Below are 22535 nucleotides of genomic sequence, written 5' to 3'. Positions count from 1 at the left end.
CAACCCTTTATTTCTAAGATGAAGAAATTTTGTTTCGTTAGATTAGTTTAGGCTATCAGTATTGGCCGATATGCAAAAGGAAGGGCGGAAGAGAACGCCAAATTTTAGCGAATTTGAAGCTGAAATGCTCATTGACGTAGATTACTTCTTGGCGAAACAGGATTATTTCTATGGGTTAGGAACTCGGCTTGGTCAACTATTAATTGTAACAAGGACGCCAGGGTCTCCTCTCTGTTCATCATCCTCAAAATATTTTATATATAGGGCCTACGATATGTGGTACGAAATCCGTTTTCACGATAAAATTACGGCACCTTGGATGCACGCAACCTGAGGTTATATCACTCACGACCGGTAAACTTAAAATCGGATCACGACACTTTTGATGTTCGTAATATACAAGTTACTCGTGAGGTTATGTATCGTACGCAGCTCGCTCACGACAGGTAAACTTTCAACCGCGGTAAAACGTCACGAATTTCAAACCCGGGATTGATACGGCAGAGATTCAACTTAACCATGGTTAAGTCGTAACCGAAGTTAACGCATCAGAGCATTAATGCCTTTTAACTTCCACTGCTCCACTGGCTATCATCACCTGCAAGGAGTTGATTTATTTTGCTGTATTTCACTTCAGTATTCAAACCTGTGAAGTAACTTCATTCTGCTCAAGTGAAGTAACAATGCATGGCACACCAGACTGAAATATTTTAAAGGCGTCAGCAAATACACAACAGTCTGCGAGATATCGAGGGACAGCGATTAGAGCTTTGTCTAGCGGGGTGACCTGGAGTTACTGATTCTGTCTTAAGAGCACGTGTATTTGTGAAGTTTTTGGTGTATTTATGCGTTTACTGTAGGTTAACGTAAGTAAATAGTAGCGTGTGACATTCCTTTATATCTCCTCTCAACAAGAGTGGAAAGATCCTGTAATGTGCTGTGTTTGGCTGCAATAACTATGAAGTAGGCCTACAGAAGGATTCGCGGTCTTTCTCCCGTTTCCCTCGCGGCAAGAAAATGTAAGTAAGTATTGTGTTTGCATATATTCTTCCAGTAACAAAGATATTTTGTAGCACTTCCTAAACCTCTGAACTGCGCGACCCATATTTTAACTGGCTTAAAATATAATAAGCTTATGTTATTGTATTGTGAAGCAGTTAACATTCAATACCAATGTGTTGTAGGTGTGAACTGTGTGTTTTGAAATGTCATAGAAGTGATTTCGATATATATATTTGAAAGAAGGACGTTACGCTTCCATAAGAATTATGCGATCTGTTCAGATCATTTTCAGGTTAGCGACATTAAAATCCCCGACTATACAGCAAAGTGTATGTTAAATTCTTACTCTAATTGAACGTAACTATTCCTCAAAACATAACTATTGATGGCATTTTCATGCTTGTCTTTATTCCATCCCTATCCTCAGATTAAAGCCGTGATCTGTTTCAACACAGAATCTCCCAAAACATGAAACATAAATGCTACCGACCCCTCCAAGAGAAAAAGACAGGAATATGCCGATCTGTTTATTGACAAGTGCCTTAATGTGATGATACAATGTTTTGTATATAAAAGATTAGGCAAATCTAACCGGAAAAGTTCAGGCAGGAATGCTAAAGCAAATAAAGTAATGCATAAATGAAAGATCAAGCCTTTTCACAGCAGTGTATTTCACGTCTTGATTATATGTCTAATTTCAGTCTTTAAATAATAACCTGTTGATTTCATTTATCCAGAATTGCTTTAGCAATAACATCTCAATAACATTTTCTTTCTAGATGTAATTTATTTATCCGTTTCCGTATATGAATTTCCATTGATATTCGAATTTAGCGCGAATTTCCAGGTCACGCCACTAGGAGCGCCACTTGTAAATTGTCTCCCATTCTAACAAGGCTAAATACGGAAGTTGTCGTGTATTGTCTGTACTGTATTTGGCATCAGACATGCAGGCACCTAATGTAATAATGTAAAACATCAGTTTTTTAGGTGATTTCAACTCTTCTCAAAATACAAAATGGGTCGTTTTTGAGCTAAATGTTGAAATATAATAACTCTCCAACAAATATTTCCTTGCAGACCATGAAACGGCTGGCAGTCTTACTGGCTAGTGTGTCAGATAAATGTATAGCATTTTCCAAATAATCTATGACTGCGAAGTTCTTCAATCTGACAAAACTAATTCAGAGCGAGGGAGACGTACACGAAATCCTTCAGATATATGACATTCTTTTTGTTGACAATTTTAGCTGATTATGTTAGGAATCTAGTCCCAAAAATATTTGATTGAAATCAGTACGTTACTGCACTTAAAAATTTGAATTCCTTACACATGATCGTCAGATTCCAGGTCCAATTTCTCACCGACTGTTATTTTTCATCTTTGCTGAACTCTTTATATCAATTTGGTCAGGTACTTGATGGTATTATATTACACTTGCGATTTGTGAAGAAGGATGTGAAGCGTTACCGTAGAAAGTTTGTTTTTATATGAGAGATATAATGCCTGGTTATGTGGTGTGAATATTTGATTATTTGTGAGATTTGGTGCGTTTATGCGAATAACAAATAATTTGTTCAAGAAAGTTCAAAATATCTATTATATTGAATATAAAGCGAGAAATAACATAGAAAGGATTAAAACTCTGTCCAAACTTGGCTTCAAATGTGGCTGCTTTATGGAGAATTATTGACAAGAGGCGTATTGATTCTGCAAACAAGGCTGTAGATGACATCCGCAAGAAGGCCAGGCAAGAAAAAGCACTTGAGAGGAAAATAGCTGAAGAGGAGGAGGATGATGAGCATTATGGATATGGTTAATTTTAATGTTGGTGAGTTGAGAAAAACAGCATGTATACTTTGCTAAACTTCAAGTGTCATTTCCAGGAATTCCTTTTTTTTAAAACATATGTGTATTTTTCTTTTGAACTACGGAAGATACCAATATGAAATTTGATAGACATGCACGCCAAACACTGTGGCACTTTTAATGCAATGAAATTACAAAATATGTAATTTTATGGATTTCAGAACTTAATACATATGTATTTTTATGACTTTTCTAATTGAAAAGTTCATTTATTTTTAAAAATCCAAATAAACCTGAAATTAAAAACGCCTGCAGGGAATAAATCACCAAGGGCTTATAAATCATTACAAAATGTACGAAGTCCAGGATCTCAGCTTTGCGGGGAAAAAAGGTACATTAATATGACCAAAATTTAAGTTTGAATTTTTCGAAATGTCTTTATCTAAATTAACTGCTTAATGTTTGTAGCTAATAATAACGTATTTTAAGTCGGTGTGCATATTCAAGTAGTGTACGAGTTATCGAGAATTTAGGAAATAAATGGATTTTCGTGTTAATAAAAAATAGAAATTACATGAAAAGTAAAACATTTAATAAACAGATCAACCCTGAAAAATGATAACATTTAATTAATGTTGTACACAGAATTTGAATATAAATGTTTCACACTTGTTCGTAATATTCGTCAATCCCTTTTTTAATAATGAAAACTGTGATTTGATAGAATTTGATGATGTTCTTTCAATAATAAAGCATGTCATTCAGTTTATAATTAAATGATGTTTAGGAATGTTCTAATTAGCTTCGACACACTAAAAAAAATGGTTTTCACAGTAAAAATCTTCAATCAATTCTTAATTAATCGTGTCTTTAAGTTAGAGCACCGTACAGCGGTCTGTTATCTATATATTCAATATAACTCGCCACTGCCATACTTTGCTATCGGCACGGTTATATTGGTCAAAGTCAGCAACTACTTGCGAATGAAGGTTATCAAGAACGGGTTTACTTTGAATTCTGTCTGCTGAGATATATGTCGACCTGAAGTTTGATTATTATGAAACTCTTAACTATTTTCAGTCATTATCTACTAGACATAGTGTAATTTATGTCCTTCTGATCTACAGATTTTATCAGCCTCACTGGAGCGGAATAGGCGGTAGAACGTTGAGAACTAGGACTCAAATTTTGTTTGCAAAAACACAAACTGGGGTTACAATCAAAAACTGTTGATATTCTTCTTCTTCATTTTCATTTTCTGTGACTCCGGTAGGGTTGCGGGGGCGAACTATGTTGCTCATGTGACCTTATCCCGGTTTGACGGCCAGAAGCCCTTTCTGAGGGCAACCATTTATGAATAGATAGATAGATAGATAGATATAGATAGATAGATAGATAGATTGATTGATTGATATATTAATTGATCGATAGATTGATTGATTGATTGATTGATTGATTGATTGATTGATTGATTGATTGATTGATTGATAGATTGGATTTCTTATTTTTTCATGGAAACATTAAGGCCAGGCGACGTTACCTTACATCTAACCAGTTTAATGAACTGTTTACAAAGTTGCTCTTCACTAAATATTTACATTCCTATATTAAAATTATATACTGCCTGAAATTGTTAAAAGAGCAGTTATATATATAAATAGACACGAATATTGTGTATTAAAAATATATAATAAAGTAAAGAAAATATAAGTATGTCCATAAACAGTAAACTATGTACATGAGTTGAATGCTAAATATTATGAACATTTTCAGTAAAATATAGGAATAAAAATATTAATAATAACCTAATATTAACTGTATTCTTTAGCTGTATAGTAAAATGACAATGTTACTAGCCTACCTGCCACCATCACACAATCTATCGTACGTCATCGATCACACGAAGCAATCATCGGTATTCAGCAGGTAATCTCTACATGCAGTCTTAAATTTTGATATTGACTTAGAGTTTCTGACAGCAGCTGGAAATGAATTCCAAAGTCGCAACCCAGCCACAACGAAGGATCTGTTATACATTAAAAAGTGGTTGATGGGAATAGCGAGGGAAGTTCCAGATCTACAATAGTGTTTCAGTCATGGAATGAGGATAATAAATGGAATTTTGAAGAAATGTGTTTGGGTATATTTTCTTTCAGAGATCGATATATCAACGTAAGTATATGGAACTTCTGTCGCCTATCGGATTTCAGTTGTGAAAGAGCTGTGTAGCTAGGGGTTATGTGAGAATCATAACTCAAGTTAAAAGCAAATAGAAGACCAGAGTTCAATGCTCGTTTAAGTTTCATAATTTGTTCACGAGGACAATGTCGCAGTAATCAAGTATTGGTAGTGTCAAAGTTTGGAGGAGTTCTATCTTTACGTCTTGTGGCAAAATGCCCTTCAGTCGTTTCAGAGGCTGTAGCGTTACGTACATTTTCCTACGTGTACAGACCAGTCAAGAGTTTCAGCCAGGGTCATACCTAGGTTCTTCACGTCCTTACTGAACGGTATTACGGCCGAATTTAATGTCACCGGAGGAATAGTATAAATTTTATATATGACGTTTCATAATTTCTGAAAACCGGGTATAATTGTTTGAGATTTTTTGGGTTGAGGAGAAGAGAGTTTCACTGGCGTACACACTCAATTGTTGAATCTCAGTGTTAATATCTCTATTGCGTTCGATGTATCATTTATATTAATGTAGCAGTAAATTTGGAGGTCGTTGGCAAAAAAGGTGGTATATATCTATTATACTTCATTTTAGAGGACATATTAATACAGAGGGAAAACAGGAGAGGACCAATGACAGGACCCTGTTGTGTTCCTGCCTTCCTGAAGTAATATCGTGAGCTATAACCTGTAAGGTAAGAGCGAAAAAAAAAAAAAAAATGAAGCTTCAGCACCGAAAAATGATTCAAGTTTATTTTAACAATATCTGGATACGACACTAAGACTTTCTATTCGATGAACGAAGCTTCTTATTTTTCATTATTTTATTAATACATCTTCCCCCATGAGGAGGTTCCCACAAGGTCAATGTATATTAGCTACAAAAATTACGTCTTCAAAGCCATTGGTGAATTTGCTTGAATGTGTCATATAGAAGTAGCAAAAATCACAAGGATGAGAAATACATTTGGAAATATAGCATGATGCACAGCCCGTTAAAGCCTACGTAAATGATTGCGGAGTATGGCTGCTGAACCTGCTATTGTGGTGATAGCGATATCGCGAAGTCGTCTTTGGTTGAGACCAAAAGAATCCTACAGCTACACAAAGAAATTTAGGGACTGCGCCTCGAGCACTGGAGTCCACGAAACGGAGTTGTTGTCTAGATGATATTTCCTTTTATAAGTGGTGGTGGTGGTCGTGATGATTACTGTTTTAAGAGAAAGTATAACTAGACAACCATCCTCTATATAACATTAATAAGAGGGAAAAATGGATGGGATCCGACACTTCGTAAAATGAAGGTATCGGCCAGAGGAAGACAAGGGCCACGAAGGGCGTGAAAATGAAAGACTCCCTAGGCCTCGAGTGCTCTAATACCGTCGGGTTTGGAAAAGATAAAAAGGGTTGATCACGGGAGGTCGAATAAAATAGATGAAAGTAAGGAGCCTGGCACAAATAAGCGGAGGGAATGCCAGGACTCAGCTAAGGGCCTCGTGGTTGCCAACCCATGTTTCCAAGTTGAGAGCCCCTAGGGCCCCTTTTCGTCCCCTCTCACGACAGACAGCGGATATCGTGCGTGTTTTTCTACTGCCCCCACCCACAGAGCGATTGCCTTTATAATAGTTTACAGTTGGCTGGTAAATCTCCGTCTCAGCGTCCACCTTTTCAACGCCTTAGATTTCTCTAGTCTGGTTGCAGAATCACCACGTATATCTGGATCGACAGTACACATTTTCAAGTGGTGTAGACCTTACACAACCTGTAATGAGTTTACAGGTCTCATTTAAGGCAATATTCAATTTAACACCATGCCTGGATATATAGCAGCCGGGACAGACGTATTCTGCAGCTGAATAGCAAAGTGCTATAGCTGAAGTTCTTAAAGGTGCGAAGCTGCGCTCCCAGGTTGTACCCGGTAGTATCCGAAGAATATTGTTCGCTGCTGGTACCTTCTTTCTTTGGTTTGTGTTCTGTGAGTGCTCGATTAAGAGTTACTCCTAGATACGTATTTGGGAGTGAAGCAGTGTTCCAGTTGTGTACCTTTTCAAATCACCTGCAGTTTCCTTGACGTTTGCCTATTTTTGAGGCGAAGAAGAAATATTTGTGAAAAAGATATTTCGGCTAATGATATGCCCAATGCATTTAATTTTCTAACAATATTTTGTCTTTCCTTACTTCTTTTAACAGTTTTCGAGTTGTTCTTTCATTCCAGCGCGCTTTTGCCATTAATTTTTCTTGTAGGGGAGAAACGATGTTACATTTTAATTAATGTAGTTTAATTCATTTTCAGATCGTCTTGTACGCCGTGTTGGCCGAAAAAATGGCTGGTCATCTCGTCGGCCCTCCCGATACCGCCTCTGCAGCATTTGCTGTCCCCGCCCTAGCCCCTCCAGGTATTGCTGCTCCCACTTTTGCCATCCCCGCTAACACCGCCGCTGTGCTGGAAGCTCGTGGAGTTTTTGCAGCCCCTGCCCTGGCGGCTCCTGGAATACTCGCTGGCCCTGCCCTGGTTGATCCTGCACTTCTTGCCTCCACACTCATCACTGATGTTGCTGATCGTGGTATTTTTACCGCTCCCAGTGCCACTATCGCCGCTCCCGCTCTTGCTGCCCAGCCTTACGCCGCCCCTACTTTTGCCAATTCCGCTCTTGCTGCCGCAGTTTTCGCCGCTCCGCTGTTGTCCCCACCGCTGACCAATACTCGGCTACACTGAGTGCTGGAGGTCCTGCTGGACTTATCGCCATCTGCGCCGCCGATACCCACATTGAGACACCCGCTGACCACACTGGCATGGATCACAGATGCTGTAGCTCACGCTACTGCTAAGTCCACCCTCCTTGGACAATGCACGACCACGATAGCCCTTCTACAAATATTTCTTGAAATCTTTGTAATTATTGTCCAATAAATCTATTTATATATATATATATACTAAATGAGGCACGTAAAAAAAGAAATAAACTGAGGCTGTAAAATGAAAACCCCTGATAAGATCGTAATGCAATTGCCTGCGAAGGAGCTGCGGTCCCTGGAAGAGCGCTGAGTTCCTAAGCTCACCGCTGGAGGGATATGGGTGCACAGCACGTGACGAAAGAGCGAACACGTGCACGCGTCGATCGTACACTGCACCCAGTTGTGTTGAAAACAGTAAAATGGAGGTTCCAAAAGAAGAGCAAAGGGTGCAGAGTTTTCCTGACAGCAGAAGGAGTGAGGGGAACGAAAATTCATCGAAGAATGGCACAAATGTACGAAGAACACTGCATATCCCTTGCAAGGACCAAGGCATGGCACAAGCGATTCAGGGAAGGGTGGATGTCATTGGCCGATGATGCACGGTCTGGAACGCCACACTGCATTACCGATCAGGTGGATGCCCTCATTGTGTAACACCGGCGAGTTACGGTGGCAGCCATTCCCGCAGAGTTCGGAGTCAGCGTCGGAAGTGTTCACGCCATCATTAAGGACAGATTGAAATTTTGCTAAATGTGCGCCCAATGGGTGCTTCATAGTATTCAACCAGCACAGGAAGCATGTCGAATGGGACTCTCTCTTGAACATCTGCTGCGCTGTACCCAGGAAGGGAATGAGTTCCTGTCTCGAGTGGTCGCTGGAGACGAGACATGGTGACATCACTTTGAACCCGAGACAAAACGACGAAGTCTCCAATAGAAGCACGCAGGGTCGCCACCACCCAAAATGCCCAATGTGAGGCTCTAAGAAGCAAACGGACGACGACGTTAAGCAGTACGTTCGGAACAGGTTGACAACGCAGTTCCAAGTATTTTACGAAACGGCCGTTCACCGCCTTGTGTCGCAGTGGGAGAGGTGTCTCAACAACGCTGGGCAATACTTTTGAAATAACGGTACAGGTTTTTATTTCATAGCCTCAAGCTCGTTTCTTTTTGAATGGCCCTTAACAATTTATTGTGAAACTATATTTCACTCTGAAAGACTCCCTTCCCCGCATTACTTTACAATTGCACAGACTTTTATCTTGAAGAATCTACTGCGATGGGCAGGACACACAGTCCTAATAAATAATCCTCGGCCAAAGAAGATCGTCCATGGTGAACTTCTGGATGGGAAAAGAAAGACAGGGAGGCAAAAGTTAAAGAAGGTGTCCTGAAACAGAACATAGGTCACTGCAAGCAGGAGTGTGCTGATCTTCAGTTTTTAAGAAGTTAGCGCTCTGAGTGGCTACGCAAGGTTTACGTTCAGGATGGAGCGTTAGAAAAATAACACCTACAGAAGTTAAATGAAAAGAAATATGCCATTAAAACTAAGTTCAAGCAACCGTTCCTACACACCAAAAACATAAAGTACATTCTTCAATGTGTGCTTTTTCGATGCCTCTTCAAAAGTAAGAATGGGTTTACCAGTTACACCCCAGCACATCAAAGGGGCAGGGCATGTTCTCGGCTAGTCTATTCGGCTCAGTGCTTAGGAATACTTGCCATCACACAGTTCGCAGCGTTATTGCAAAAGCTTTTCGTGATAACGAGTGAGATGTATATGAATAAGTGAACTGCTTAGCTGAAAATGGAAGCAGAGAAGTGTAGATATTCTAGCCATCGATGAGCAGAGAGATCGTACTGTAATACTGAATCCAACAGTACGGCTTGAATCAGGCGAACAACAGCCACACGATGTGCACTCTGAGGAGCAGGAAATCTACGATCCAGTATCCAACTACATCATGGAGAAATATCATGTACACTCCGTCATCGTTTACAGATTGTTAGTGAGTGCAAGAGGTACCATACCAGGGATGATGGTCGAGTTTTGGAAGAAGTTTTCCCTCAATGAAAGCTACCTCGCCACGATTGCCAAGGCGACTTTGCGTGGGTTCGTGCTTCTTTTAAGGAACCATTTATATTTGTGAAGCTTATTTCCAAAAGGTACAAACTCCAAAAAAAAAAATCGAAATTGAGATTATGATGGAAAACGTACGTTGGTAGGTAGCTCCATCGTATGAAAGAAAAAGAAATAGCCAAAACGACCTAAATCCATATCAAATAGGGCATTAAAAATCTCGTTTGATGCCAATAAGTACCAAATCCTCTGGCCTGAATGTGCCAATACGTACCGTATCCATGCAGCCAATGAAAGGCCATTTCTGGGTCACGTGAACAGCAGCAAAATGGCCGCGCTATGTTTACATGACGTGAATTGACAGTTTTCTTACAAAGTTGGTTTTTTTACTGTGTGCTATTTGTTTTTCAAGTATGGAATCAGATATCTCAGATGAGTACTGTGATACTCCTGAAGAAGTAAATAAAGCAAGAAAGAGGGTATTAGCTCCAGATAAATGGAAGAAGACGCGTGCTAAATTGCAAAAATACGACCAAACATTGCTTGTTTCCACAATGTCGGCGAGTTTTGTAGAGCCCGTGATTTAACAGAACAAGAAATGGTAGCGTTTCATGGTGCCTTCTGGGAGAATACAGAAGCTGTTTCTCAAAAAAATTATTACTTCGTATATTGATGTTGTATCACCAGAAAGGCACAGGCCTGATCAAAAGACACAATGAACGCTGGTTTCGACGAAAATGACGATTAAATATAAAGCTAGAAGTGATAGTGGTGTTTCCTGTGTGTGTAGGGATACATTTTTAAGCCTCCTGAATGTCAGTCGAAGGAAAATTGAGAATGCTGCTAAGGAGAAGAAAGAGAATTCCTTTAGTTCAGTACTGGTACTTTGAATTATTGTCATTGTTTTGTTCAATTTTATTTAATATTATTTAAATAATCTATGCCTTCACTGTAAATACCTTAAATCTGACTATTTCATAACTAAATGCAGTCAGTTTTATCAAAAATTCTGATGACTGCAGTGAAATGTATGTCTTCAAGTGAAGATATTTAGAGTTTCAGTGCCAAAAAGTACCAAATCCATAATTTTCTTTGAATAATTCCTAAACCGCAAAATCTTAATCAGAAATAATTTATATAACAATGCATTTATTTCATCTGAACATAATAAAATTGCTCAAATGAATTTTCAGTTGAAATTTTACACTCTGAACGTTTTTCCTCTCTCCTGTAAAATATTACTTTTTGGATTTGGTACCTTTTGGAAATAAGCTTCTCATTTGTAAGAGACTATCCTCATTTTTTCCGTATTGAAAGTCTGTTAAAAGGAGAACAATAAAACTTAAATAGTTGGAAATCAACGTTTTATTGTTCTTCTTTTAACAATTTATATTCCAAGATATAAAATTTTTACAATACTGTATCTTATGGCAAACACATTGAAGGTCAGTTTCCTAAATAAAGGTTTATATACATTGTATTATGATGGTCTATTATATCATTTTCAGTGAATTGATTAAAACCTTCCATTCATGATTATATTTTTATACACTGCAGCCTCAGTTTGAAACATCGTCCCTGAAGAAAAAGAACGTCGTTTGACACAATGCTCTCCTCATATATTATTGTCCTTTAAAACTGTCACGCCTCCCAGCCACATATGGATATGCAGTCTATCAGAACGATATCTTTGTTATGTTCATTTTCCTATGCTAATGTACAAAAGAAAATGAACATTACGGTACCATACTGTAGAAATGTATGTTTACGTGATGCATTAACATCCTCTTGCAGTGTAATAACGGTCGAGAGTCTGCGGATAAACCAGAACATGTGTTCGCTTACTTCGGCCTCTCTTTCGCTGAGTGAAGTTTCTGGGAAATCGCGTTGCTACACTTTGTAGGTTCGTAGGAAGTGGAAAGGATGGTAAATAAACTCCATTGTTATCAAGCAGCAGGAATAGATGAAATTCGACCTGAAATGGTGTAGTATAATGGGAAGACAGAGATGAAATGGCTTCATAGAATAAGATTAGCATGGAGTGTTCGTAAGTTGCCTTCAGAATGGACAAAAGCAGTAATTGCACCTTTCTATAAAAAAGAGAACAGGAAGGATTGCAACACCTATCGAGGTATCTCATTGATTAGTATACCAGGCAAAGTATTCACTGGCATTTTGGAAGGAAGGGTGCGGTCAGTGGTTGAGAGGAAGTTGGATGAAAACCAGTGTGGTTTCAGACCACAGAGGGGCTGTTCAGGATCAGGTTTTCAGTATGCACCAGGTAAGTGAAAACTGCTACGAGAGGAATAGACAGTTGTGTTTATGTTTCGTAAATCTAGAGAAAGCATACGACAGGATACCGAGGAAAAAAATGTTCATTATACTGGGGGACTACGGGATCAAGGGTAGATCATTAAAATCAATCAAAGACTTTTATGTTGAAAATTGGGCTGCAATGAGAATTGATGGTAGAATGAGTTCTTGGTTCAGGGTACTTACAGGGGTTAGACAAGGCTGTAATCTTTCACCTTTGTTGTTCGTAGTTTACATGGATCATCTGCTGAAAGTTATAAAGTGGCAGGGAGGGATTCAGTTACGTGGAAATGTATGAGCAGTCTGGTCTATGCTGACGACATGGTCTTAATGGCAGATTGTGCCGAAAGCCTGCAGTCTAATATCTTGCAACTAGAAAATAGGTGCAATGAGTATGGTATGAAAATTAGCCTTTTGAAGACTAACCTGATGTCAGTAGGTAAGAAATTTAACAGAATTGAATATCAGATTGGTGATACAAAGTTGGGACAGGTAGATAACTTCAAGTATTTAGGATATGTGTTCTCCCAGGATGGTAATATAGCATGTGAGACTGAATCAAGGTGCAATAAAGCTAATGCAGTGAGCTCGCAGTTGCGATCGACAGTATTCTGTAAGAAGGAAGTCAGCTCCCGGAAGAAACTATCTTTACATCGGCCTGTTTCCAGACCAACTTTGCTTTACGGGAGCGAAAGCTGAGTGGACTCAAGATATATTATTCATAAGTTAGAAGTAACAGACATGAAAGTAGCGAGAATGATTACTAGTACAAACATATGGGAACAATGGCAGGAGGGTACCCGGAATAAGGAGATAAAGGATAAGTTAGGAATAAACTCGATGGATGAAGCTGTACACATAAACCGGCTTCGGTGGTGCGGTCATGTGAGGCGAAAGGAGGAGGATAGGTTACCTAGAAGATCCCCCTGTGGGTGGGGGTGGTAGAATAACACCCACGGTATCCCCTGCCTGTCGTAAGAGGCGACTAAAAGGGGCCCCAAGGGCTCGGAACATTGGAGCGTGGGTTGGTGACCACGGGGCCCTCAGCTGAGTCCTGGCATTGCTTCCCCTTACTTGTGCCAGGCTTCTTACTTTCATCTATCCTATCCGACCTCCCTTGGTCAACTCTTGTTCTTTTCCGACCCCAACGCTATTAGGTTTGCGAGGGCTAGGGAGTCTTTCATTTTCACGCCCTTCGTGGCCCTTGTCTTTCTTTGACCGATATCTTCATTTTTCGAAGTGTCGGATCCCTTCTATTTTTCCCTCTGATTAGTGTTATATAGAGGATGGTTGCCTAGTTGTACTTCCTCTTAAAACAATAATCACCACCACCACCACCACATACCTAGAAGAATAATGGACTCTGTTATGGAGTGTAAGAGAAGTGGAGGGAGATCAAGACGACGATGGTTAGACTCAGTTTCTAACGATTTAAGATAAGAGGTAAAGAACTAAATGAGGCCACAGGGCCAGTTGCAAATACAGGATTCTGGTGACGTTTAGTAAATTCACAAAGGCTTGCAGACTGAACGCTGAAAGGCATAACAGGCTATAATGATAATGAATGTATGTATGTATGTATGTATGTATGTATGTATGTATGTATGTATTTATTTAAATTGATTAACCTTGTTGATTTTATCTACTCTGTTTATAGCGCTGTGGGGGAATCCCTCATATTTGACATGAATTTAGTCTTCTAATAATATATCTGAAGTCCAACTTTTTCTGCTATTTCTTTCAGAATGTTGATTTGCTCTAAAGCAGGCTCTATACTTCCAGAGAGCATCAGCAAAGGCAAACAAACAATAAAGTATCGATTAGGTGGATTTTTAAATTAATTTGAGGTATATTTTAGGCAAAACAAGTCTTCAGCTTTCGAGCCCTATTTATAACAGATTAATTTCTCCTCAGTGCCAGTAAGGACAGCTGGACACATATGCGGAAAGAGAAGTGCAAGGTTATCGTGGCGGTGAACTAGGTTTTAACAAACTCGTTCCGTAAGATAAACGTTGAGCTACCATCAAGTCTGTCAAGGGTTCTACGCCCATCGCTAGATGTAGGGTATATAAAGCAACGGCATCCCTTACTAAGGCACACAGCATCTCAGCGAGTACTGGACTGAAGACCAGCAGCGCTACCAACATAACAACATGCAGCTTTTGGTGAGTTCTTTTCTTTAACTCAGGAATGAATAGAGTTTTGTTTCCCCTCTTCAAATTCATCAATAAATTCAATGATAACAGTATCATTTAGTGAAAGCGACTGCTAGATCTTGCGTCGACGACAATGAAACAGACCCATTGCGAGGATCTTCTTGGATTTATTAAGCAATCATCCTGTCTCATCGTGATGATAAGGCAGTGGTTGTGATGATTAATGCTTTAAAAGTAGTAATGTATTGATTACGTGGAATAAAAACGCCTACTCTTATAAATTAAGTCATGTCCATCAATACTGGCTTCAACATGAAGAATATTGCCTAAAGTTAATAGTCAGATAATTTTCATCAGCATAATAATCCAGGTACCAGGAAAACAAAGAGAGGATCCATCGAAGTCGTGAAAATTAAATCTTGAAAAGCCTGAAAGAAGGACAAAAAAGCAAAGTCACCTCCATAAAGACCATGAAGGCCCTTGGAGGAGAGGAAGGTAAAGGCTTCCACCATTGTGAACGTCGGCACGTGATAGGGTAGGGTGGTTAGCTCTACGCCCGGCCACCTTTACCCCCAGGAATTAACCTGGTACTCATTCTTGGTGTAGGCTGAGTGAACCTCAGGACAATATGCACCTCCGGAAGTGGAAATCTCGTTTAGTAAATTTTACGACTTCCTGACGGGGATTCGAACCCACGTTCCTCCGGGCGAACCGAGCACGCCTTTACCACCTCGGCCAGGCAGACCCTCTGAAAGGAGGACAGAAAAAATTTAATGAAATCCAGGCCAAGAATTACGAAATTAATCCTACATATCATTTGTCACCGTATTAAATGATTCAAAAGTAATGTTATGTGCCTGGGCGAAGTATTTCATTAATTTAAAAATAAATTCGAATTACATGGAACAATTTTTGTTTGCAAAGACCGTCATGTTAACAAAGAATCCGACCTGGAATGGCCTCAATTATATTTTAATAAAACGACCTCAGACTTATTATATAGCTGAGTGAAAACGAAACCATTTCAAAATTGCCTATATTTTTCTTGTACTAAGTACAATTCATAAAAGTTAATAAAAATATTGCGAAATAGATTCTACCTTTTGTGATCTAAAAAATTCAGTCACCTTTAAGGTATTGGAGCTCAGATTTTACCATTCCTAAGAAATTTTACATCGCTTCATATTGTTTAATTCTGATGTAGAAACTGATAATAAAAAAAGGAATGTTTTTTCTATTTTTAAAATTGTACTTTATTTACTTTTTCAGATCGTCTTGTGCGCCGTATTGGCCGTAAGCCAGGCTGGTTATCTCGCCGGTCCTGCAGCTATTGCCGCTCCAGCTATTGCTGCCCCCGCTCTTGCCGCTCCCGGTATCCTGGCCAGCTCTGCCGGCGTGTTGGCTGCTCGCGGAATTGTTGGAGCCCCAGCTCTGGCCGCTCCCGGTATCCTGGCCAGCCCTGCCAGCGTGTTGGCTGCTCGCGGACTTCTTGGAGCCCCTGCATTGGCCGCTCCTGGAATCCTCGCTAGCCCTGCCTTGGCTGCTCCTGGACTTCTGGCCTCTCCACTCGCCGCTGCTGTTGCCGCTCGAGGTATTGTTACCGCTCCTGCCGCCGCTATCGCCGCCCCAGCTCTTGCTGCTCCCGCCATCGCCGCTCCCGCTCTCGTCGCCCCCGCTGTTGTCCCCGCCGCCGCCCACCCCGCCGCTACCCTGAGCGCTGGAGGTCCTGCTGGACTTACCGCCATCTCCGCCGCCGGTACCCCCATTGAGACACCTGCCGTCCAGGCTGGAAGGATCACTGACGCTGTAGCTCACGCTAATGCTAAGGCCACCATCCTTGGATAAGGCAACAACATCCTAGTCCTTACAACAACACTTTACAAAATTATTTCTCGAAAGCCATGTAAAAAAATCAAATAAAACTGTTTTTACATATCAATATTGAAATTAATTTCCCACGCATGCTTCTCACACGAGAATCCTACATTCCTATTTCCTTCAAGATGGCGAACGCCAGAATTTTTTTATGAAGATTTTAATCTTTAACTACTTGCTTTAAAAATGACATAACGCTGTTGCAATTTTCTGAAATGTAATCATACAGTAAACCGTCGTCTTTTTGACTGGTGCAATGAACGCAAAATACAAACAGTATGTGTTTGATTGTTGGAACCGTGGACCATTACTATATCTGTCAAAGCATTTTACTCAGTTTTAAGAAGAGTTTTCAAGGTGATTACTGCATGATTGGATCACACTGTTACTGGCTAACAAAAAGGAAAGAAGAGTAATAATGTTATTTGCATTACGTCCCACTATCTACTTTTACGGTCTTCGCAGACGCCGAGGTTCCGGAATTTAGTCCCGCAGGAGTTCTTTTACGTACCTGTGAATCTACCGACACGAGGCTGTCGTATTTGAGCACCTTCAAATACCACCGGACTGAGCCAGGATCGAACCTGCCAAGTTGGGGTTAGAAGGCCAGCGCCTTAACCGTCTGAGCCACTCAGCCCGGCGAAAAGGAAATAATGTTCGACAGGATAGGAATGGGAAGCTACTGGGGTAAAGAGATACAGTATAAAGGTAAGGAATTCAGCAGGAAATTTAGAGTAAAGTATGATGAGAAAAAGACGATAATGACAGAATGTGGAACTAAAAGGACACTGCTGGAATTTTGAAAAAATGTACAAAGTATGACAAGAAGGAGGGAAAATCTTTCTAACAGAGAAGTACGGTGAAAGGTGTGGTGGCTAATGGGATTATAAATAATAAGTGTCAGAGAGAGAGAGAGAGAGAGAGAGAGAGAGAGAGAGAGAGAGAGAGAGAAATAACGAAAATCAGTGTATGGGGAAAGAAATGGAAGAAGTGCATCTATTATGAGTTCGTAGGGCAGCCGAAGCATTGAGAGTTAAACATCTGGGAAGTGAATATAAAACAAAAAATAGAAAGAGAGAGAAAATTCTATGCAATTGTTAAACTACATGTATTAAATCAGGAGTGGATTACACAGGGAAGAATAGAAAATTATTCTTCGTAACTTAAAAACTATGTGGAAAAACAAATACGAAGGCGAATAATGAAGGATAAGAATGAGATGGATAAGAGGCTTGCTTGTCCTAGAATAATGAATATAATTACTAACTAGTAGGTTAAATACAATATAAAATGTAATATATAAATTGTTGTATTGTCGTGTCATTATGTTCTACTCTTTATCTAGCCGTTAAGTAGAGGTGAATTGAAGGAGAACATCCACTCAATCAATTAAGTTATCGGGCATGTTGTTAATGGTAGGATACTCCAAAAACTTGTGACACAAAAGTAAGCATTAAACAAGCTAACGAAAGGGAAGATACATGTTACCCTAGACAATATAACATTATTAAATTCAAGGTGAAAATCAATTACATTTTGTGCAGTAATAATCAAATAATGAAAAGAGGAAAATGTAACGCATGTATCAAACTAAATGAATTGCAATAGAAGAATGCTCTCTCTTCAGTTTCAGGCTAACCAGAACTAGGGCATGGGAGTATTTTATTCACACTGATTTGTATTATTCACAATAATCGATACAGAGCAAATCATGAACCTACATGCAAATTTAAAACAGTCTCCTTAGTAGCTGAATTTTGCATTTATGTCTACAAAATTACAGATGCTTATAAATATGACTAAGATCGATACGGTACTATGAAAACTATCACGGTGTTCATGACAGACCATGGACTTAATGAAAAAAATAATAGCCTCTATGGACGATCGAAATATGACCATCGGTGGTATGCCTGCAAACTTGTACGTCATCTTCAAGACAAATTAATAAAAACCCACACATCAATGAATATACAAAATTGCACGATGGATCTAACTCATTAAATTTCAAAGCTGAAATGTACAGAACTATGTAACTTCACATGTATATTAAGTGTTTACGACTATGCACTAAAAAATTAGCTAAATATGTATATTACCGTTGAACTTGAGTTCCAATACAGAATATTTCGGAGAAGTTTGGCAGAAGTCCTAAACTGAAAGACAGATTGCCACAAGATTCTCCTCCAGTAGGCGAAATTGTTTGTAAGTTCGTTATGCTATTTTTCCCCAACTCCAACGCACAAGCAAGAACTAATCGCATGTAGGACACCAATAAAGACAAATCTATGGCATTATAAACCTGTGTGTGGTTATATTTTCAAACACATTTACGAATAAGTTTACACATAACTTGTGAGTATGAACAAAATATAAATTAAATTGTCTATCAAACAGCACCAATTTTTTTAAATTGACTTTGTAATCGAACTGCAGTACACAAAATATTTTTTGAAAAACCTCAATTAGTAATCGCATTTATGCCAGTTTACGGTTCTTTCCATTTAAAACTAACCACCGCTACCATCTGAATTACGATTATAATAAAATTTAATACATGGTCGTAAACACTTAATATACATGTGAAGTTACATAGTTCTGTACATTTCAGCTTTGAAATTTAATCAGTAAGATCCATCGTGCAAGTTTGTATATTCATGATTTTCTGTTTTCTTTTATTAATTTAACGATAATGTATCATTAACAAACAAATCTGCTGGGAGTAGGGCTTGTTAAATTCCTCACCAGTACGGCCAGGATTTAATTCACCGTCAATGCGTGTTGATTATTTTAAAATGAAGTTTCAGATCCCTGAAATTCGGATGGTGGTGGTGGTTTTTAGTACTAGAGGAAGTAACCGTAAACTGGGATAAATCGGATTAAAAATGGAGAATTTTTCTAAAATATTCCATTCACTGCAGTTAGAATTGTATGTAAATTAAATTTAGTTTGATTATTTTAGATAAACGAATTAATATATATTTTGTTGATTTTTACACGTAATCGGTTTCATCTCACAGTCATTGGTATCTAAAGACAATGCCTTGTCTATGCAACCATGTTTTTCCTTTCCTCAGCTCGTCGTTTCTTTTCATAATGAGAACCATATTGAAGACTCTGTGCCAGGTCTTGAAGGAATTTTTTCGTCAGTCATCCTCGGCCTTTCTTCCCCGTGATTTTCCCTCCCACCAAATCGGTAAGAAGGGTATTGTGTCGCAAGTTGTCCAAGATTCGCAGCCATACAATAGTACACTTCACACAAAATAAATCACAAATTTATTCCTAATTCTAAATTCTAAATTTGCACTGATTGAAAGATTTCTCTTATTACTAAACGCTTTTATGGCAAGCATTGTGATCTCTTTGCTGCACCTGTTGTCATTGGTAATCAGGCTTCCTAGATAAGGAAAACTGGTGACTTGTTCCACTATCTTAACTCACCTGATTCTAACAGTAGTGCTATGTAACTCATATGCATTATGAGTGAACGAACCTAAATGACACGTGTTCCAAGTAGTAGAAAAGTATATACTGACACCATTAAGGATGATTTACTGAATATCATAATAATTTCTGCAATAAACAACACGGTTTGTACCTCCACATTAGCAAACCATGGAGTGTAAGAGCACGAGAGAAATAAAAGTAAAGGATAAGGCAAAAAGAAAAAACTGCGGAATTTAACTAAATTACTTCACACATATCAAATTTCCTGGAAACAGAGGGTTAGATATTTTATTAGCACTGTTGAGGATGATGAACATAAAGTCGAATATCTTTGAAAGGAAGTAATTGTTAATGATGTTTACTTTGCCTATCTGGAAAACGAAAATGCACCGGCGACAGATAAAGCACTAATTGCTCCAAAGGTTGTGGTAGGATATTGATTTTTCCAATTCGTCCCAGAAACTCTTACGAACTTCTTATAAACCTTAAAAATATCGTATGCGTTATAGACAATTACGTGGAAGAGCGATGTATAACCATGATGCCACAGGGGAAAGGACAAAGCGGTTGAACCTGAATGAGTTAGAGATAATTCACCCCACATATGGAGGAGAATGAAATACGTAATAGTAATCTCACAGGATAATAAATTAGTCACCCTAGTGCGCACGCACAGATGAATCGTTGAGACTGTACAGATGGCGCAGTAAAAGATTCCCGTGCTCAACCGCACGTGAAAATAAGGATGTGTGCAATGTGAGGATGAAGCGGAGGTAGGAATGTGATGTTTCGGGGGTGTTTTTCGTATAACGGATTAGGCCTGCTCACTAAGGTGACTACTAATCTGAACTATGTTGTTTATTTAAACATTTTGGATGATTAGGTGTTGTCTTTCGGTCAACATCTGCATGATGAGTACGCTATTGTTACCCCTATTGATGACAACAGAAAAGTTCATCGGACTGGACAAATATGCGACTGGCTTTATGAAAACTGTCTCCTATTACATCTTGATTGGCCAACACAATCACCTGACTTGAACCCCACTGTAAATCTGTGTGACATGTCAGAACAGCGAGTAAAACGCCGACACCATCATTCCCGCAATTTGATGGGATTGCGCGATCAAATCCTCACCGAGTGATTTAACCTGTATGCGACGTACTTCCACAACATTGTGGACTTACCTCATAATCGAATCCAGGCGGTTATCAAGTCCAGAGCCGGAGTTACACTGCATTAAATGATGCTTGCAATGATTTCTTCAGGGGTAACTAAATTTTTGTCCAGTGAGCGTATATCATCAATGAAAGGTAAGAAAAATCCCCATTAGTGACCGTGCAACATGATAGGATTAATAACACAGGAGAATAATACAAGCGATAATTCAGTCTCTCTCAGTAATGGTCTTCAAACTATTACGTTACTGGAAACAGGAGCGAGATAGCCTAAAATTAATCACGGTGGAGGAAGACTTACGCAGATTGTACCTTAATTCGTTTCGTTCTTCATATTCTTTTTCGTCTCCTTCTACAGCTTTCACCACAGCTGTGGAGCCACTGGTGCGAACTATGTGGATTCGACCCTGTTTCATGCCAGGATGCCCTTACAGACGCAAATCCTATATGGAGGGATGCCATCACTATTGCTTGTTTCTGTGGGGGTTGGTAATGCGGCCCCCCTGTGGGTAGGGGCGGTAGAATAACACCCACGGTATCCTCTGCCTGTCGTAAGAGGCGACTAAAAGGGACCCCAGGGGCTCTGAACTTTGGAGCGTGGGTTGGCGACCACGGGGCCCTCAGCTAAGTCCTGGCATTGCTTCCACTTACTTGTGCCAGGCTCCTCGCTTACATCTACCCTTTCCGACCTCACTTGGTCAACACTTGTTCTTTTCCGACCCCGACGCTATTAGGTTTGCGAGGGCTAGGGAGTCTTTAATTTTCACGCTCTTCGTGGCCCTTGTCTTGCTTTGGCCGATATCTTCATTTCTCGAAGTCTCGGATCCCTTCCATTTTTCCGTCTGATTAGTGTTATATAGAGGATGGTAGCCTAGTTGTACTTCCTCTTAAAACAATTATCACCACCACCACCACCTGGTAATGTTGTAACATTTTTTTGATCATAATAATAAATATAATCATAATAAAATTAATAAGCATAATTAACCAAAATGTCCGTAGTATGGGCGCCAGAGTTCACCAGAATGGATCCCTCGAATTTAGATAAGAGCATGATAAACTTTATATCCCAGGGCGTGTACATAATGCTGCGTACTGGTACATCTGCTGCAGGCCTTACCTAACCTCCTGAAAACGACTAATTAGGTAGGAACTGCACCTAGGTTCATCAATAACACTGATTCTAAAATAGCTAACTATATTCTTAAATTCCGTGCATGAGCACCTCATCAACATACAACATTATACATATAATACACACATAAAATATTGCTGGAATACTCCATATTTACAACAACAACAATAATAATAATGAAAACAGTGGGAAAACGAAAGCGAGAACTAAGTTACCATTTGTAAATAGTCCGATGAACAATGTACATGTATGAAGATAAATACCCTTCACTGTCTCTATATCAATTCGACTTACCGATTCTCATAATCGGCAGTTATCACATCACACAGATACTGTACCTTGTACTACTGTGTTCACATATTTTAACACTTGTTGTAAAGATATATACACACGTCTGTCGATCCTCAACATATAAATTTATGGAAAGTCTGAGATAGCTTTCACCAACATATAATGCTAGGCCGCCACAAGTGCTACAATACTTAATGCGTAAGCACTCGTCACAATCATCCACTTTCCACAAACATAACAAGACTACGCTCCACGAACGTTTGAAGTCCAGTCCATTGCAGCCGTGTCACTCCAGTACCGTGTATCAGCACCACTTCCTTCCCGTACAGTGCCTCAGTTGT

Source organism: Anabrus simplex, chromosome 10 (assembly GCF_040414725.1).
Source record: "Anabrus simplex isolate iqAnaSimp1 chromosome 10, ASM4041472v1, whole genome shotgun sequence".
Taxonomy (NCBI): domain Eukaryota; kingdom Metazoa; phylum Arthropoda; class Insecta; order Orthoptera; family Tettigoniidae; genus Anabrus; species Anabrus simplex.
This window is presented reverse-complemented; position numbering follows the sequence as displayed.